Below are 14568 nucleotides of genomic sequence, written 5' to 3'. Positions count from 1 at the left end.
TTGGGTTCCTGCCGCCCACATGGGATCAGATGGAGTTCCCCGCTTCTGGCTTCAGCTGGCCCAACTCTGGCTGTTGCGGAATAAATCAGCAGAAAGAAGTTCCTTCTCTCTTTTTATTCTTTCTCTCTCTCCTCATCTCACCACCCCCCAGTCACTCTGCCTTTCAAGTAAAGATAAAAAAATCTTTTTTAATGGGCAAAGAACCTAGACAATTCTTTTTATTTTTTAATTTTATTTGTTATACAAGTTTCATGTATTTCATATACACAGATTTAGGAACATAGTGATACCTCTCCCACACTCCAAACCTTCCTCCTCCCTCTTACATTCCCACTCCTAATTTTTACAAAGATCTTAAATAGACAGGTCTTAAAAGAAGACATACAAATGAAAAAAATGTTCAGCATCACTAATGTTCAGTGACATGCAGATCAAAACCACAATGAGATAGATCACCTTACACCTGTAAGGATGGCTATCATCCAAAAGTCGAGTGACAAGCATTGGCGAGGATGTAGAGTGATGTAGATCTTTACAACTGTTGATGTAAATGCAAATTGGCACAGCCATTCTTGGGAAAGTGTGGAGGTCCCTCAGAGATGGAGAGAAGACGGTTAATGTGTAGGTAGGTACGGCTGCAGGGGAGGGGTAACTTCTAATGTTCTAATTAATTATTTCAAAAGGGCTAATACAGAGTATTTTTTTAAGATTTATTTATTTATTTATTTATTTGAAAGGCAGAGTGGCAGAGAGAGAGGCCTAATCTGCTAAGACCCTCATCTTGGTGGGATGTGTGCCCTCTAGAACTGTGGGACAATGAACTTCTGTTGTTGAAGACATTCAGTAGCTGGTGCTCTGTAATGGCAGCCCCAGCAAACTAAAACACTGAGCAAAGGGTATACGGATGTTTTCTGTACTACAGTCCAACTTAACTAAAATGTCAAATTATTTCCAAAGCAAAAATAGTGAATTCCTACCGAGCACCTTCCACACAGCTGACGCTAATCAAAGTACTGGTAACCAGGAGCAGGACAAACAAGGATTCCTGAGCTCCTACCCTCACCGCTATCAGACCTGCACTGGTTAGCTCTTAGGGCCCCACCTGCTCAGTATGAGTTTCCCAAGGGACGTAAATGAATTAAAAATTAAGGCAAAAGAACACTCAGAGTTGCTTCCGTAGCAGCCGGGCTCCCCACACCCATCTCAGGACACAACTCATTTCTAATGACAAGTGACTGTCAAAGGAACAAGAATCAGAGAAAGCATTGAGAGAAAACAGTTTATTATGCTCAGACCAACAAAACGCTTCCCCTGTGAGCAGCCTGCCAGGACAGGAGTGTTGCTTGTTAAAGAACAAGCCCTTGTAATGAAATACTAAAATGAGATTTGAATCACACTCTCAGTAACATTCTTCAGAGTTTACTGTGTGTTTCCTTTATTTCTGTATCCACAGAACTTGTCCAAAAATTGTATCAAAGGGCTGGGCTTTGTCCAGAGGAGAATCCCGGCTTTTGCAGTTCACAGGCTGCTTGATGTCAGAGATGATGTTCTTTTATCAATATCACATTAAGTAAGAATTGATGAGAACCCTGTTGCAGTAATTATGATACATGTGCTGTGACCCTAGGAATCTAATGTATTAATAAATGCCTTTTAAGAATTAATTAATAAGAAATTTAGACATGTTAAAGGTAGCACTGATCAACAGGAAGTTTATTAGAAATTTTATGAATAAAAATAGGCTTTGTTAAATCAACAAACTCAGGAGAACAGATTTATGTATACACAGTGTTATAGAAAAGAGGATACGACTGAACAATAAACATACCCTTGGCAGCAAGAGAGTGACTTAATTACAGTCTGACTTTGACCAGACAAAAACCAGACAGAGAACACACCACTGCTGGCTACAGGCAGCTAAAGCAGAGGCGACGCAGCCTTCTGCCCTTCTGGGGCTGCCGCTTCTGTTTCCTACTTAACTCCGGGTCAACATTAACTCTAGAAGCTGCTGCGGAATGCCTCTCCTTATTGTTCCCATCCACGGCGATGCCACCCTTTTCTGAACCCCGAATCACGCTTCTCTGTACAGTTCACTTGGCAGTTAGCACTACCACTTTTCTCATGTGCTTCACACCCCAAATGAATGTGAATCACCTCTGAAGACTAAGGACCCATCTATCCACATGGGTAATGGGTGCCCTACATGCTAATAATTCTGCAATTCTTTGAACACACTATCTGCCCCTCAATCCATTCTCCCTACAACAGCAAGTTATCTTAAAACTTCAGCTAGGTTATTTCACACTCCCTCCACCACCCCTTACAAACCCGTCATCCGCCTCAAGCTCCTCACAACTGCCTGAAGTGCTGTCTCTCCTCCTTTCCACGAAGTCTGCCCCACAGCCACCAGCAGGAAAAAACCTGCCTCCCACCTGCCTTGTCTCAGCAAAGTTCACCTGCGCAACAGACCCTCCCCTGATCACTCTACTGGAAGCACATGTCTACATTCCTTGCCGTTTCGGCACCCGGTGTTTCTATCATAGTGTTTCATCATTCATCTGTTTACAGCTATCTTAGCCCTCACTGTCCTTGCAAGACAAAGATGGTCTCTGAGAGTAAAACACCTATCTTGATACAAACCAGGTGCAATGCCAAGTAATTATTTAACTTGCACTGAATTGAGAAAATATAACACTGAAAACATGAGATCTGAAAAATGTTCTAAATTAACTTCTATTTCACTGACAAATAACAAATTCTAGAGTACACACTGATGTTATGGCATATACAGTGTGGAATAACTGAATCAAGCTAATTAATGCTTCCATCATCTTAGATTCTTATCATTTATTCATTCTGTGTAACTGCAACTTTGTACCTTTTGACCAACATATCATCCCTCTTGCACTCCCTAGCCCCAGGTAACCAACTTTTTTTAAGTTTCCACATAGATTTTGCCTCTCTGAGTCTGGATGTTTCATTTGGCCTAATGTCCTCCAGATAGATTTAGGTTGCTGCAAATAACAATTTCCTTTTCTTATAAGGCTGAACAATTCCATTAACTATAAATACCACATCTATATCAACCACCTTTTTAATTACTTTAAAATACCTGAGAGGAGGGGCTGGTGCTATGGCATAGTGGGCTAAGCCTCCACCTGCAGCACCAGCATCCCCTATGGGCACCAGTTCTAATCCCAGCTGCTCCTCTTCTGATCCAGCTCTCTGCTATGGCCTAGGAAAGCAGCTGATGATGGCCCAAGTGCTTGGGCCCCTGCACCCATGGGGGAGACCCAGAGGAAGCTCCTGGCTCCCAGCTTTAGACTGGCACAAATCTGGCCGTTGCAGCCAATTGGGGAGTGAATCATCGGGTGGAAGACCTCTCTCTCTGCCTCTCAAGTAAATAAATAAAATCTTAAAATACCTGAGAGGACCTTCTCAAAAAAAAAAAAAAATCATGTTGCCTAATGGTTTGAAGGTAGGTACACAGTTCAAGTCAGAGTGGCTCCATTATTCTGACATCCAGTGGAGACTAGCAATGGTGGGGCTAGTGCAGAGAAACTACCTCCTGGTGATCCAGGAAAGCAGTAGAGAAGCAAGGTCTAACCTGTCAGCCTCACCTTAACAGCTAAGATCAAATCCACACCCTAATCCATCAGCATTAATCTATTAACTGCTAATGTAAGAATTTAGGGTTGAAACATCTGTATGAGTTTGGGAAGCCACGGGCTGTTCAACCCATTACAATATATATGGTAACCATCCTACTTTTTATTGAACCTCCATACTGCTATCTATTATGACTACAATTTACATCCTACTGACAGAGCACAAGGGCTCCCGCTTTGTGGGGAGCAACTCGGACTGGACTGAGTTACTGGAATTAAGACTTATTCTATGCATCTGCTCTCCCACAATATGGCGCTGGGAGAGGAGAAAACAGCTTCTACGCAGCTGCCTCTTGCCAACTTGAGTGATGACCTCCAGGAGCTGATCCTGCTCCTGATTGGAGGAGAGCAGCGTACTCGGCGTGTGGGCAGCCGAGTTGGGATTGGCGGAAGAGGACTATAAAGGAGGAGAGAGACAACATGCACCAGGAACATCTAAGGGGAACACCTATCTGAAGGAACACCTGTGCAGCCCCCGAGAGAGCCGGCCGGCGGTGTGCCGCTCCCCCGCGGAAGTGGGGAATGTGGCAGGGGGAACCGCCCTTCCACGGAGGTGGAAGGGTCGGTAGCCAACCCGGGAAGAACCAGCAGCAAACCCGGGGAGGGCCGAGCAGACGAGAGAACAGCGCAGGGTCCTGTGTCGTTCCTCCACGAAGACGGGGAGTGACACCTCTTCTCCACATCCTTTCCAGCAATTGCTACCTTTCATCTTTCTGATGCTAGCCATTCTGACGGGTGTGACGAGATACTTCACTGTGGTTTTGATCTGTTTCCCTAATGTTTAGTGATGTTGAACATGTGTTCTCATATCCGTTGACCTTTTGTAAGTCTTCTTTTAGCACATATCTATTAGGTTCTTTGCCCATGTTTTAATCTGGTTATTTTGTTTTTTTTTTCCTATTCACTTATGAGTTCCTTGCATCTGTTGGGTATTAATCCTTTATCAGATGTATTGTTTCCAATTTTTTTTCTCAATCTGTAGTTTGTCTCCTCACTCTGTTAAATGTTAGTTTGATATAATCCCATTTGTCTATTTTTGCTTTTGTTGCCCAAACTTTTAGGATCAAATTAACAAATTATGGGATATGTACACCATGGAATACTCAGATTTATTTTTATACATTTTTTTATTTAATAAATGTGAATTTACAAAGTTCAACTTTTGTATTGTTGTGGCTTCCCCCCCCCCAACCTCCCTCCCTCCCACGGCCCTCCCCTCTCCCATCCCGCCCTTCATCGAGTTTCATTTTCAATTACCTTCATATACTGAAGATCAACTTAGTATACACTAAGCAAGGATTTCAACAGGCTGCACTCACACAACCCCACAAGGTATAGGGTATTGTTCGACTAGTAGTGTTGTCTTTAAGTTTCATAGTAAAACACATTAAGGACAGAGATCCTACGTGGGGAGCATGTACCCAGTGACTCCCATTGTTAACAATTGGCACTCTTATTTATGACATCAGCAATCATCCGAGGCTCTTGCCATGAGCTGTCGAGGCTATGGAAGCCCCTTGAGTTCACCGACTCTGAACTTGTTTAGTCAAGGACATATCACAGTGGAGGTTCCTTCCTCCCTTCGGAGAAAGGCGCCTCCCTCCTTGATGGCCTGTTCCTTCTGCTGGGGTCTTGTTCACCAGGATCTTTCATTTAGGTTGTTTTTGCCACCATGTCATGGCTTTCCATGCCTACTCACAGAGATTTAAAAAGAAAATGAAATCCTGTGTTTGAAACAAAATGGATGAAACTGGAAAACATCACACTTAGTGAAATAATTCAGTCCCAAAAGGACAAACACCATCTGTTCTCCTTGATCTGTGATAATAGAGTACCTAAGAAGTAACCTATAGAAGTGAAACTGACACTTTGAGATGTAACGACTTTGAGCAGCCCTTGTCTCAACTGTTGAAGAAAACCTTTTTTCTTACTATTTGTTGAACTTTTTTTAAAAGATTTATTTGAAAGTCAGAGTTACACACAGAAGGAGAGGCAGAGAGAGAGAGAGAGAGAGAGAGAGAGAGAGAGAGAGAGAGAGAGAGGTCTACTATCTGCTGGTTCACTCTCCGATTGGCTGCAACGGCCGGAGCTGCGCCAATTTGAAGCCAGGAGCCAAAAGCTTCTTCCAAGTCTCCCACATGGGTGCAGAGGCCCAAGGCTTTACCCGCTATGCCACAGCACCGGCCCCAAACTCTTAGTACAGAGTTAACCGTATGTGTATAAATTTAACTGAAAATAGATCTTAGTTAAAAATAAGAATGGGAATAGGAGAGGGAGGAGGAAGAATGGTGAGAGAGTGGGTATAATGGGAAGAATAACTATGTACCTAAAGTTGTATTTATGAAATGCATGAAGTTTGTATTTCTTAAATAAAAGGTTTCTTGTAAGAAAAATAAATTACTTCCCAGACCAACCTTATATAGTTTTTCCACATTCTGCTTTCTTCTAGTATTTTTATTTTTTTTTAAAGATTTATTTATGTATTTGAAAGTCACAGTTTCGCAGAGAGAGAGAGAGGGCTTCCAACTACTAGTTCACTCCCCAGTTGGCAGCAATGGCTGTGCCGATCTGAAGCCAGGAGCCAGGAGCTTCTTCCGGATCTCCCACATGGATGCAGGGGCCCAAGGACTTGGGCCATCTTCTACTGCTTTCCCAGGCCATAGCAGAGAGCTGGACTGGAAGTGGAGCAGCCGGGACTCAAACCAGTGTGGATATGGGATGCCAGCATTGTAGACGGCGGCTTTACCCACCATGCCACAGTGCTGGCCCCAGTATTTTTATACTTTCAAGTCTTTCATTTAAGTCTGCACTCCATTTTGGGTTGATACTTTTTAAATTTGTATTTATTTATTCGAGAGGCAAACAGAAAAAGAGAGTGAGCTCCCATCCACTGGTTCCCTCCTCAAATGCTTGGCAATGGCCAGCGCTGAACCACTGCAAAGCCAGCAGCTGGAGACAATCTAGGTCTTTTACACAGCTGGCAGAGACCCAGCCACCTGAGCCATCATCACGGCCTCTCTCAGCCTGCACTCGCATGAAGTGGAACCGGGAGCCAGAGTGAGGACTCAAACCAAGGTACTCTAATGCAGAGCGCAGTAGCTAGTGGATATTTTTTTAAATGGTGTGAGGTAATGGTCCAATTTCATGTGGATATCCAACAACCTTTACTGAACAAATGCCCTTTTTCTAGAGTGCGCTCTTGGTATCTTTTTCAAAAATAAATTCACCATAAATTTGAGTTCATTTCTGGCTCCAGTCTCTTCCTCTGATTGATGTTTCTATTTTTATGCCATTATTAGGCTATTTCGATTACTACACATTTGTAGTTCTATATATTTTGAAGATTGGCCATGTGATACCTCCAGCTATGTTCTTATTACTCAAGATTGCTCTGGCTATTTGGGATTTTTTTGTGGTCCCATTTGAATGTTAGCATTGCTTGTCCTATTTATGTGAAAAATGGCATTGACTTATATGCTGAGTTAATTAATCGATAAAACTGTAGCTGAAGAATGTGCTCTAAATTCTAAATCTAAGCTTGTGATGGCATACAAACATTAATAATTCAGAGAGCTAAAGCAGGTGCAACACAGTCAAGTTTTGGATGAAGAGCATGAAGGGAAACTTCAGGGACAAGAGAGAAGCTGGCAAGAAAGTCCTAGTGGATGAGATGAACAGGAAATTAATTTCCAGTGCCAGAGCTTCTTGCCTACAACACCTTTATAACAATATACCGGGGCCAGTGTTGTGGCGCAGCGGGTTAAAGCCCCTGCCTGCAGCGTCGGCATCCCATATGGGCGCTGGTTCACAACCTGTCTGCTCCTCTACCAATCCAGCTCTCTGCTATGGTTGGGAAAGCAGTAGAAGATGGCCCAAGTCCTTGGGTTCCTGCACTGTGTGGGAGACCTGAAGGAAGCTCCTGGCTTCAGATTGGCCCAGCTCTGGCAGTTGCAGCCATTAGGGGAGTGAACACGTTGAATGGAAGACCTCTCTCTCTCTGGCTCTACCTCTTTCTGTAACTCTTTCAAATAAATAAAATAATTCTTTGAAAAAAATACCAATCAACAAATGGATAAACATTAAAACATTAGGCAACACCAAGTAGTATGAAGAAACAGAGCTAAGAGCCCACTATACCAGTAGGAGCATAAAGTGGTATAACCAACCACTTTGAAAACAATTTGGCATTATCAAGTAAAGTTAAACATGCAGTCAGTCTCCTTGGCACACAACAATTTGACAGTCCCAGTGCCTAGAAAAGTCTCAAATGTGTACCTATGTAACACACAGGGAAGGCATGTATCAGGAGTCATGAACAAGAATATTGATAGTGCGTTAGCTGTTCATAAGAGAATGGATAAATGCTACATATTCACAAAGTGAGCATGAATGAAAAACAACATGAATAAATCTCAAACAATGCTGAGCAGAAAAAGCAAAGATCACAGGAAAATGTGTGTATTAGCTTAATTTTTGCTTAAGGGTATGTAAGTAGATGCGTTGTTTTTTTGTTTTTTTTTTTTTTTTTTTTTTTTTTTTTTGACAGGCAGAGTGGACAGTTAGAGAGAGAGACAGAGAGAAAGGTCTTCCTTTTGCTGTTGGTTCACCCTCCAATGGCCGCTGTGGCTGGCAAACCGCGCTGATCCGATGGCAGGAGCCAGGTATTTATCCTAGTCTCCCATGGGGTGCAGGGCCCAAGCACTTGGGCCATCCTCCACTGCACTCCCTGGCCACAGCAGAGAGCTGGCCTGAAAGAGGGGCAACCGGGACAGAATCCGGCGCCCCAACCAGGACTAGAACCCGGTGTGCCAGGGCCACAAGGCGGAGGATTAGCCTAGTGAGCCACGGCACCGGCCTAGTAGATGCTAATACTTAACAGTAAAGAATTACTGCCGGGGCCGGGGTTGTGATGTTATGGGTTTAACTGCCACCTGCAACACCAGCATCCCATAGGGGTGCTGATTCAAGGCACAGCTGCTCCAATTCCCATCCAGCTCCCTGAGCCTGGGAAAACAGCAGAGGATGGCCCAAGTCCTTGGGCTCCTGCCCCCACGTGGAAGACCCCAGTGGAGCTCCCGGTTCTGGCCTGGCCCAGTCTTAAGCTGCTATGGTCTTTTGGGGAGTGAACCACAGAATAGACAACCTCTCACTTCTGTAACTCTGCCTTTCAAATAAATTAAAAAAAAAAAAATACTGATGATCATATTATAAAAAGGTAAGGGAATGATTTGTTCTTATAGTAATGATATTTTGTAACAGAGTAGAGACACACTCAAAATGGATGCTCTTTAACTGAAAATGTCAGTCTCAATAGCCTGCAATTTTTGAAACCTCATTCCAGATCTATTTTTATTATCCTACTTTTTTCTTTCCTTTACTCTTAAGTTGTTATATTTTATCCATTTTTGTAAACCAACCTAAGCCCTTCTAGAACAAGTGTTATAAAATACACATTAGAAATCATAATGCAGAAATAAAAAAGCAGTTTGGAGAGATCATCTCATAACCACGCACACAAAACTCCAAAGGGACTTTGTAGCAGATGGCAATGGGCATAAACTTGGTGGTTATCCCATCAGAACACCAGTTAAATTTCAAGCTCCAGGAAAGTACTTCACAGACAATAATGATCGAAATAAATCAATGGGAATCTACTGAGGAACGTAATTTTGGGCTAGCAAATACAGTAAGGTAAGGCTAGCAGATACAGTAACATACATGGAATATATGTACACATAAAGAATTTTAATCACGGTAAAAACTCACTGAAATTACACTAATGAAGCAAAGAGTAGCTCCACATAGTATTACAGCTTTTTCAATCTTTACGTGTAAATCACAGAATATATTTACTCATTACAGAAGAAACTCCAAAACAGTCTTTATTATTTATTATTTAATATTTATCAGTGTATACATAAATAACTACACAAATACATTGAAAAGTTCAGATGTATCCTATCCACTTTAAGCCTTGAAAATAGCTATCTATGTAGAAATAAGTCCATTCCCACATTACAATTTTCATTTTAAAATCAGATTTGTTTCCTAGAATGCTATGCATAAATATAAATAACAATATCAATGCCATTTGGACATAAAATGTTTTAATTTAAAAAGAATTTTCCCAGTTATGAATAAAACAATTTGTTGAAAATGAGGTAGATTATGAGTTAAAACACAGCATACATGTTGTTAATTAAGGAATGTGTACCATACATTGAGGTCCTTTCATTTTTTTTTTTTTTTAGAAAGATCCTGTTTCTAGAGCATGAAACAAATGAGGTTTCTTCTATATTAACTAGAATTTTAAAAAATACATCAATACTAGGTCAGGGGTGGGGAGACTAGGCATTAAACACCAGAAGACAAAATATCATATTCCCGTTCCTAAGCACCACAATTTATCATTTCCCAAGACAATTTTGGTTGTTTCCTCTGTAAGGCAAAAGAAGAAAAGCCAGCAAAATAAGAGTATCATTTACAGTAAGCCTACTTATCTGTCATAGCTGGGAAATCCAAGACTCTGGTTAACTGAAAACAGTGCTACACAGGTGTCAAGGTGTCTCTCCACATAAGGAAGTACCTCTGCGTATCAGCGTGTTTGTACCTGTATGTATCCTTCTACACAACCATATTTATGGGTTCCACAGAATTAGAAAAGAATACACAGCACTGAAAAATACAGTGACAACTTCATTCATTCAGCAAATACACACTGAATACAACCATATTTAAGGACCACCTCATTAAAACTTCGGCATCTAAGACATCCCAAAGGATGGGATCATTTCCCCAAAGTCGTCACGCAAGACAGGTCTGGTCAGTGGGCATTTGGTCTAGCAGCTAAGTCACTGGTTAGGATACCCACATTCCACATCAGAGTATCACAGTACCTGGGCTGGACTCCCAGTTCCAATTCCTGATTCCAGCTCCTGATAATCCACACACTGGGAGGCAGCAGGTCATGGCTCAAGGAGTTGGGTTCTTGCCACCCACATGGAAGACTGGATTAAGTTCCTGGCTCCAGGCTTTGGTCCCAGCCAGGGGCCACTACAGGCATTTAGCAGCAAATGGAAACTCAACCACCCACCCTCCCTCCCTCCCTCCTCTCTGTAATAAACCAGCAGATTGGAACTCTGTCTCTGCTTCTGAAACTTTTTTTTTAATTAAAAGTTTATAGCCTAATAAGAATTTGACTTCAGTTTGCAAACTCAGAGGACTTCCAATACCTTCCCAGGGACTTCATGATGATCACTGAGGATGTCACAAAGGGAGGCAGCTTAAGTACAAAAACTCCAGTTGTGTTTACTCTGCATACTGTGTAAGTGATCACTAGGACAGACTTCTTTGTAGGAAGGGTTATCTGTAAAACCATAATTTATTATAATTTATTGGCTCTATCTTCCCCAATTTAATGTATCTCTGAAACGGCTACAACATACTGTAATTTTCAATAAGAAAAAAGGTTTCTTCCTCTAACTCACCTTTATACTCATTTGTTCCTTCCCTTTGTTTTGAAAATCATGATTCACATCTGAGAAGTCCCCTTACACAAAGTAGATCTTTAATCAAACTCAAATGTTTCACAGAATTTATTTTTGTGTGATGTTTCTGTGAAGGAAACAGGATTCCAGAAAAAGTAATCAGGATTGGAGTCAAGCCCTTTTGGACAATCGTTCTCTCTTTACTTACATGAGCGTGCATCAGGGCTCAACAGATTGTAAAAGACAGTAGCCACGGGGCCGGCTCTCTCCCTCTCCTGTGACGCAGCGGGTTAACGCACCGGCGTCCCATATGGGCGTCGGTTCTAGTCCCGGCTGTTCCTCTTCTGATCCAGCTCTCCGCTATGGCCTGGGAAAGCAGTAGAAGATGGCCCAAGTCCTTGGGCCCCTGCATCCGCGTGGGAGACCTGGAAGAAGCTCCCGGCTTCTGGCTTCGGATCGGTGCAGCTCCGGCCATTGCAGCCATCTGGGGAGTGAACCATCGGACAGAAGACCTCTCTCTCTCTCTCTGCCTCTCCTCTTTCTATGTGTAACTGTGACTTTCAAATAAATAAATAAATCTTAAAAAAAACCAGTAGCCACAGTCCATGGGGAGACAACCAGGACTTACCAAGGAATTCATTCTCAACTTTAAAACCATTGCTCATAAATAGTTAAACCCAAATTAGTTTCCTCAACACAGGTTGCTTAAATGTCACTTCACATACTTCGTTTCTTTGGGCTTTGACTGCGGAATTCCATCTGGACTGACAGAAGATAGAACTGAATGCTTCTTAGGTCGGTAGTGCTGATCCTTGGTTTTAGACCTTTCTGAAAACAACATCCTAACTGAGTAGAGCCCTTTAAGACACAATACACAAGCTCTGCCCTCAGACTGGAATACACTACAGCTTTCATCTGTCCAGACACAACAAATACAGACAGGTAAGTGGGAAGGAAAGAAGCAAGAAGTAGGAGCGCTCTTCATTGGCACACAGAAACCAGCAGAAACGTGGGGCAGTCCAAGGGGGTGTGCATGCTAAAATGTGAGGTGACCCACACAGCTGAGCAAAGCAGGAGACTCCCAGGCCCTCTCTTGCTCTCTTCCCCTTCCAGGACAGGGATATAGAAGAGCCCTAAGTGCTTGGAATAAAGACAGCCCCTCTCCCAGCTGGAGTTATTAGAGACCTATGTCAACTAGAGGAGACCACTCCTCAAATAGGAGTCCAGTGAGACCCAAAACCCTGGGTGCTGCCCTCCTCTCACCCCTTGCTCTATGCCTACAGCCTTGAGAACACCAGGGAAGAAATCCATCACACTTCTTGGCACCTTAACTGCAGATACGGTGAGAAGCTCAGACTCCCCGGGGGACTCTTCCACTGCTTCCCCAGACCCTACCTTCATCAATCCGTCCTGCCTGCAAGCCTCCTCCTGTGCTCTCTGGAACCTCCAGGCTGGTCACCAACACCTAGACCGTCCTCTTCTTGGCAGGCTCGCTCCATCTAACTCTACACCTGACTTTTCCCTAAGGATGACCCTTGCCCCAAGCCCTCTTACATAGAGGCTCCTTTTACCCCCCAATCCCTGCACTTCACTCACTGCCTTCCACCACACTCTAATATTTTTTTTTTAAAGATTTTATTTATTTACTTGAGAGGTAGAGTTAGAGAGTAAGAGGGAGAAACAGAGAGAAAGGTCTTCCTTCTACCGGTTCACTTCCCAAATGGCTGCAACAGTTGGAGCTGAGCCAGGAGCCAGGGACGACTTCTGGGTCTCCCACATGGGTGCAGGGGCCCAAAGACTTGGACCACCTTCTACTGCTTTCCCAAGCCACAGCAGAGAGCTGGGTTGGAAGAGCAGCCAGGGCTAGAACCAGCACCGATATAGGATGCCAGCACCACAGGCAGAGGATTAACCTACTGAACCACAGTGCCGGTCCCTCACCACATTCTTACCACTGCCCCTCCTTTCCTCTTCCGAAAAACCTGGGCTGTGAGCGGTGCAAACCAAACTATTCACTACTCCTCTCATTCTGGGAGGACCTGGGTTCCTGGCTCCCTGTCACCTCCATCATGCATGTGGCTACAACTCCTGGTGGATTCACAATCCACACAAAGGCTTCCAATTCTGTCTTCTCAGTCGTCATCAAGTTCTCGGGCCCCTGCACCCATGTGGGAGGAGCCAAGAGCTTCTTTTGGGTTTCCACGCGGGTGCAGGGGCCCAAGGACTTGGGCCATCTTCCACTGCTTTCCCAGGCCACAGCAGAGAGCTGGATTGGAAGTGCAGCAGCCGAGTCTCGAACTGCTGCCCTTATGGGATGCCGGTGCTTCAGGCCAGGGTACTAACCTGCTGTGCCAAAGTGCCGGCCCCATACACATCTACCACATCAAAATTTTTTAAAGAGTATCATGATGCTGGAAGGGAAAACATCCACAACAGAGAAAGAAAAACTGAGTTAAGAAATGACTAAGCACTCATGTTATCTGCAGAGGTAGTAAGTGACCTTTTCTCATAGAAAATACATTCTCTAACTCTCCCTCCAGTGCTGCCACCATGCAGGGGCTTCAGTGTCCATGCCAACAGATTTAAACTGCGGATCTGTAGAACACCTAATGAACTGCCAGTGAATGAAATTGCTAGTTCCTTTTAAAAATAAGAGCCAAAAATGGTAGCAACACTCAGCAAAGTAGTACTAGAAGTACACAATTTGTGCCAAAATAGTTCCTTTTGTGTGAAGTATTGATTTTCCTGTAAGATTCAGATAAACACTCAAAGTGATAAATTTGAATATACATGCCACTCCAAAACCTCCCCTTAGCAGGGACTTACCTATTGCACACCACACCGCCTACACACCTACTTGATAGCACACTGCCCTGGAACCGCCCTGGATTCTGAATGCCTAGGGAACAAGGGCACTCCTCTGCATTCACATCACCTGGGGACACAGTATACATCAGTACAGTTGAGCTTCACTAAACCTCTATAAAACCAGTGTCCAGTTCTCCCCCCTCATTTAATGCTGTGCTTTATCTAGATTATGCTGCAACCACTCAATCAGTAGGCATGTTTAAACTTTTTTTTTCCGAGTTTTTTTTTTTTTTTTTCTTTGAGAGGCAGAAACTGACAGAGTGAGCTCCCACCCCATGGTTTTCTCCCCAGATGCCTGCAGCAGGGGCAAAATCGGGCAGGGCCGAAGCCAGGAGCAGGGGACTCAATCCAGGTCTCCCACGTGAGTGGTGGTATAGCTGGTAAAGCCACAGCCTGTGATGCCAACATCCCATATTGGTGCCAGTTCGTGTCCAAGCTGCTCCACTTCCTACCCAGCTCCCCACTAATGTCCTGGGAAAAGCAGTAGCAGCTGGCCCAAGTGCTTGGGTCACTCACATGGAGACCCAGATGAACTTCCTGGCTCC

At 43.6% G+C, this 14568-nt stretch overlaps 1 protein-coding gene across 10 annotated transcripts in view; it reads right to left on the bottom strand.

The window, feature by feature from the left end:
• The window catches only part of TMEM108 (transmembrane protein 108), a 352039-nt gene that overhangs the window by 302757 nt on the left and 34714 nt on the right, over nucleotides 1–14568 (bottom strand). Inside the window, exons 4-6 of one of the 10 annotated variants that reach the window (XR_016232962.1) lie at nucleotides 13982–14090; nucleotides 11156–11282; nucleotides 10784–11034 (exon numbers count right to left, since the gene is read on the bottom strand). The exons of 6 other annotated variants lie outside the window; for them this stretch is intronic. The gene's annotated coding sequence lies outside the window, so the exon portion shown is untranslated. Of the gene's footprint in view, nucleotides 1–10783; nucleotides 11035–11155; nucleotides 11283–13981; nucleotides 14091–14568 lie in introns of those variants that run through there. 3 more of the 10 variants (XR_016232963.1, XR_016232964.1, XR_016232968.1) reach the window with 3 other exon arrangements.

This window comes from Oryctolagus cuniculus, chromosome 4 (assembly GCF_051225735.1).
Source record: "Oryctolagus cuniculus isolate XC-2025 breed Fujian yellow rabbit chromosome 4, ASM5122573v1, whole genome shotgun sequence".
NCBI classification, from domain to species: Eukaryota; Metazoa; Chordata; class Mammalia; order Lagomorpha; family Leporidae; genus Oryctolagus; species Oryctolagus cuniculus.
The sequence above is the reverse complement of the archived record's forward strand: the minus strand, read 5'-3'. Positions and strand labels throughout refer to the sequence as shown.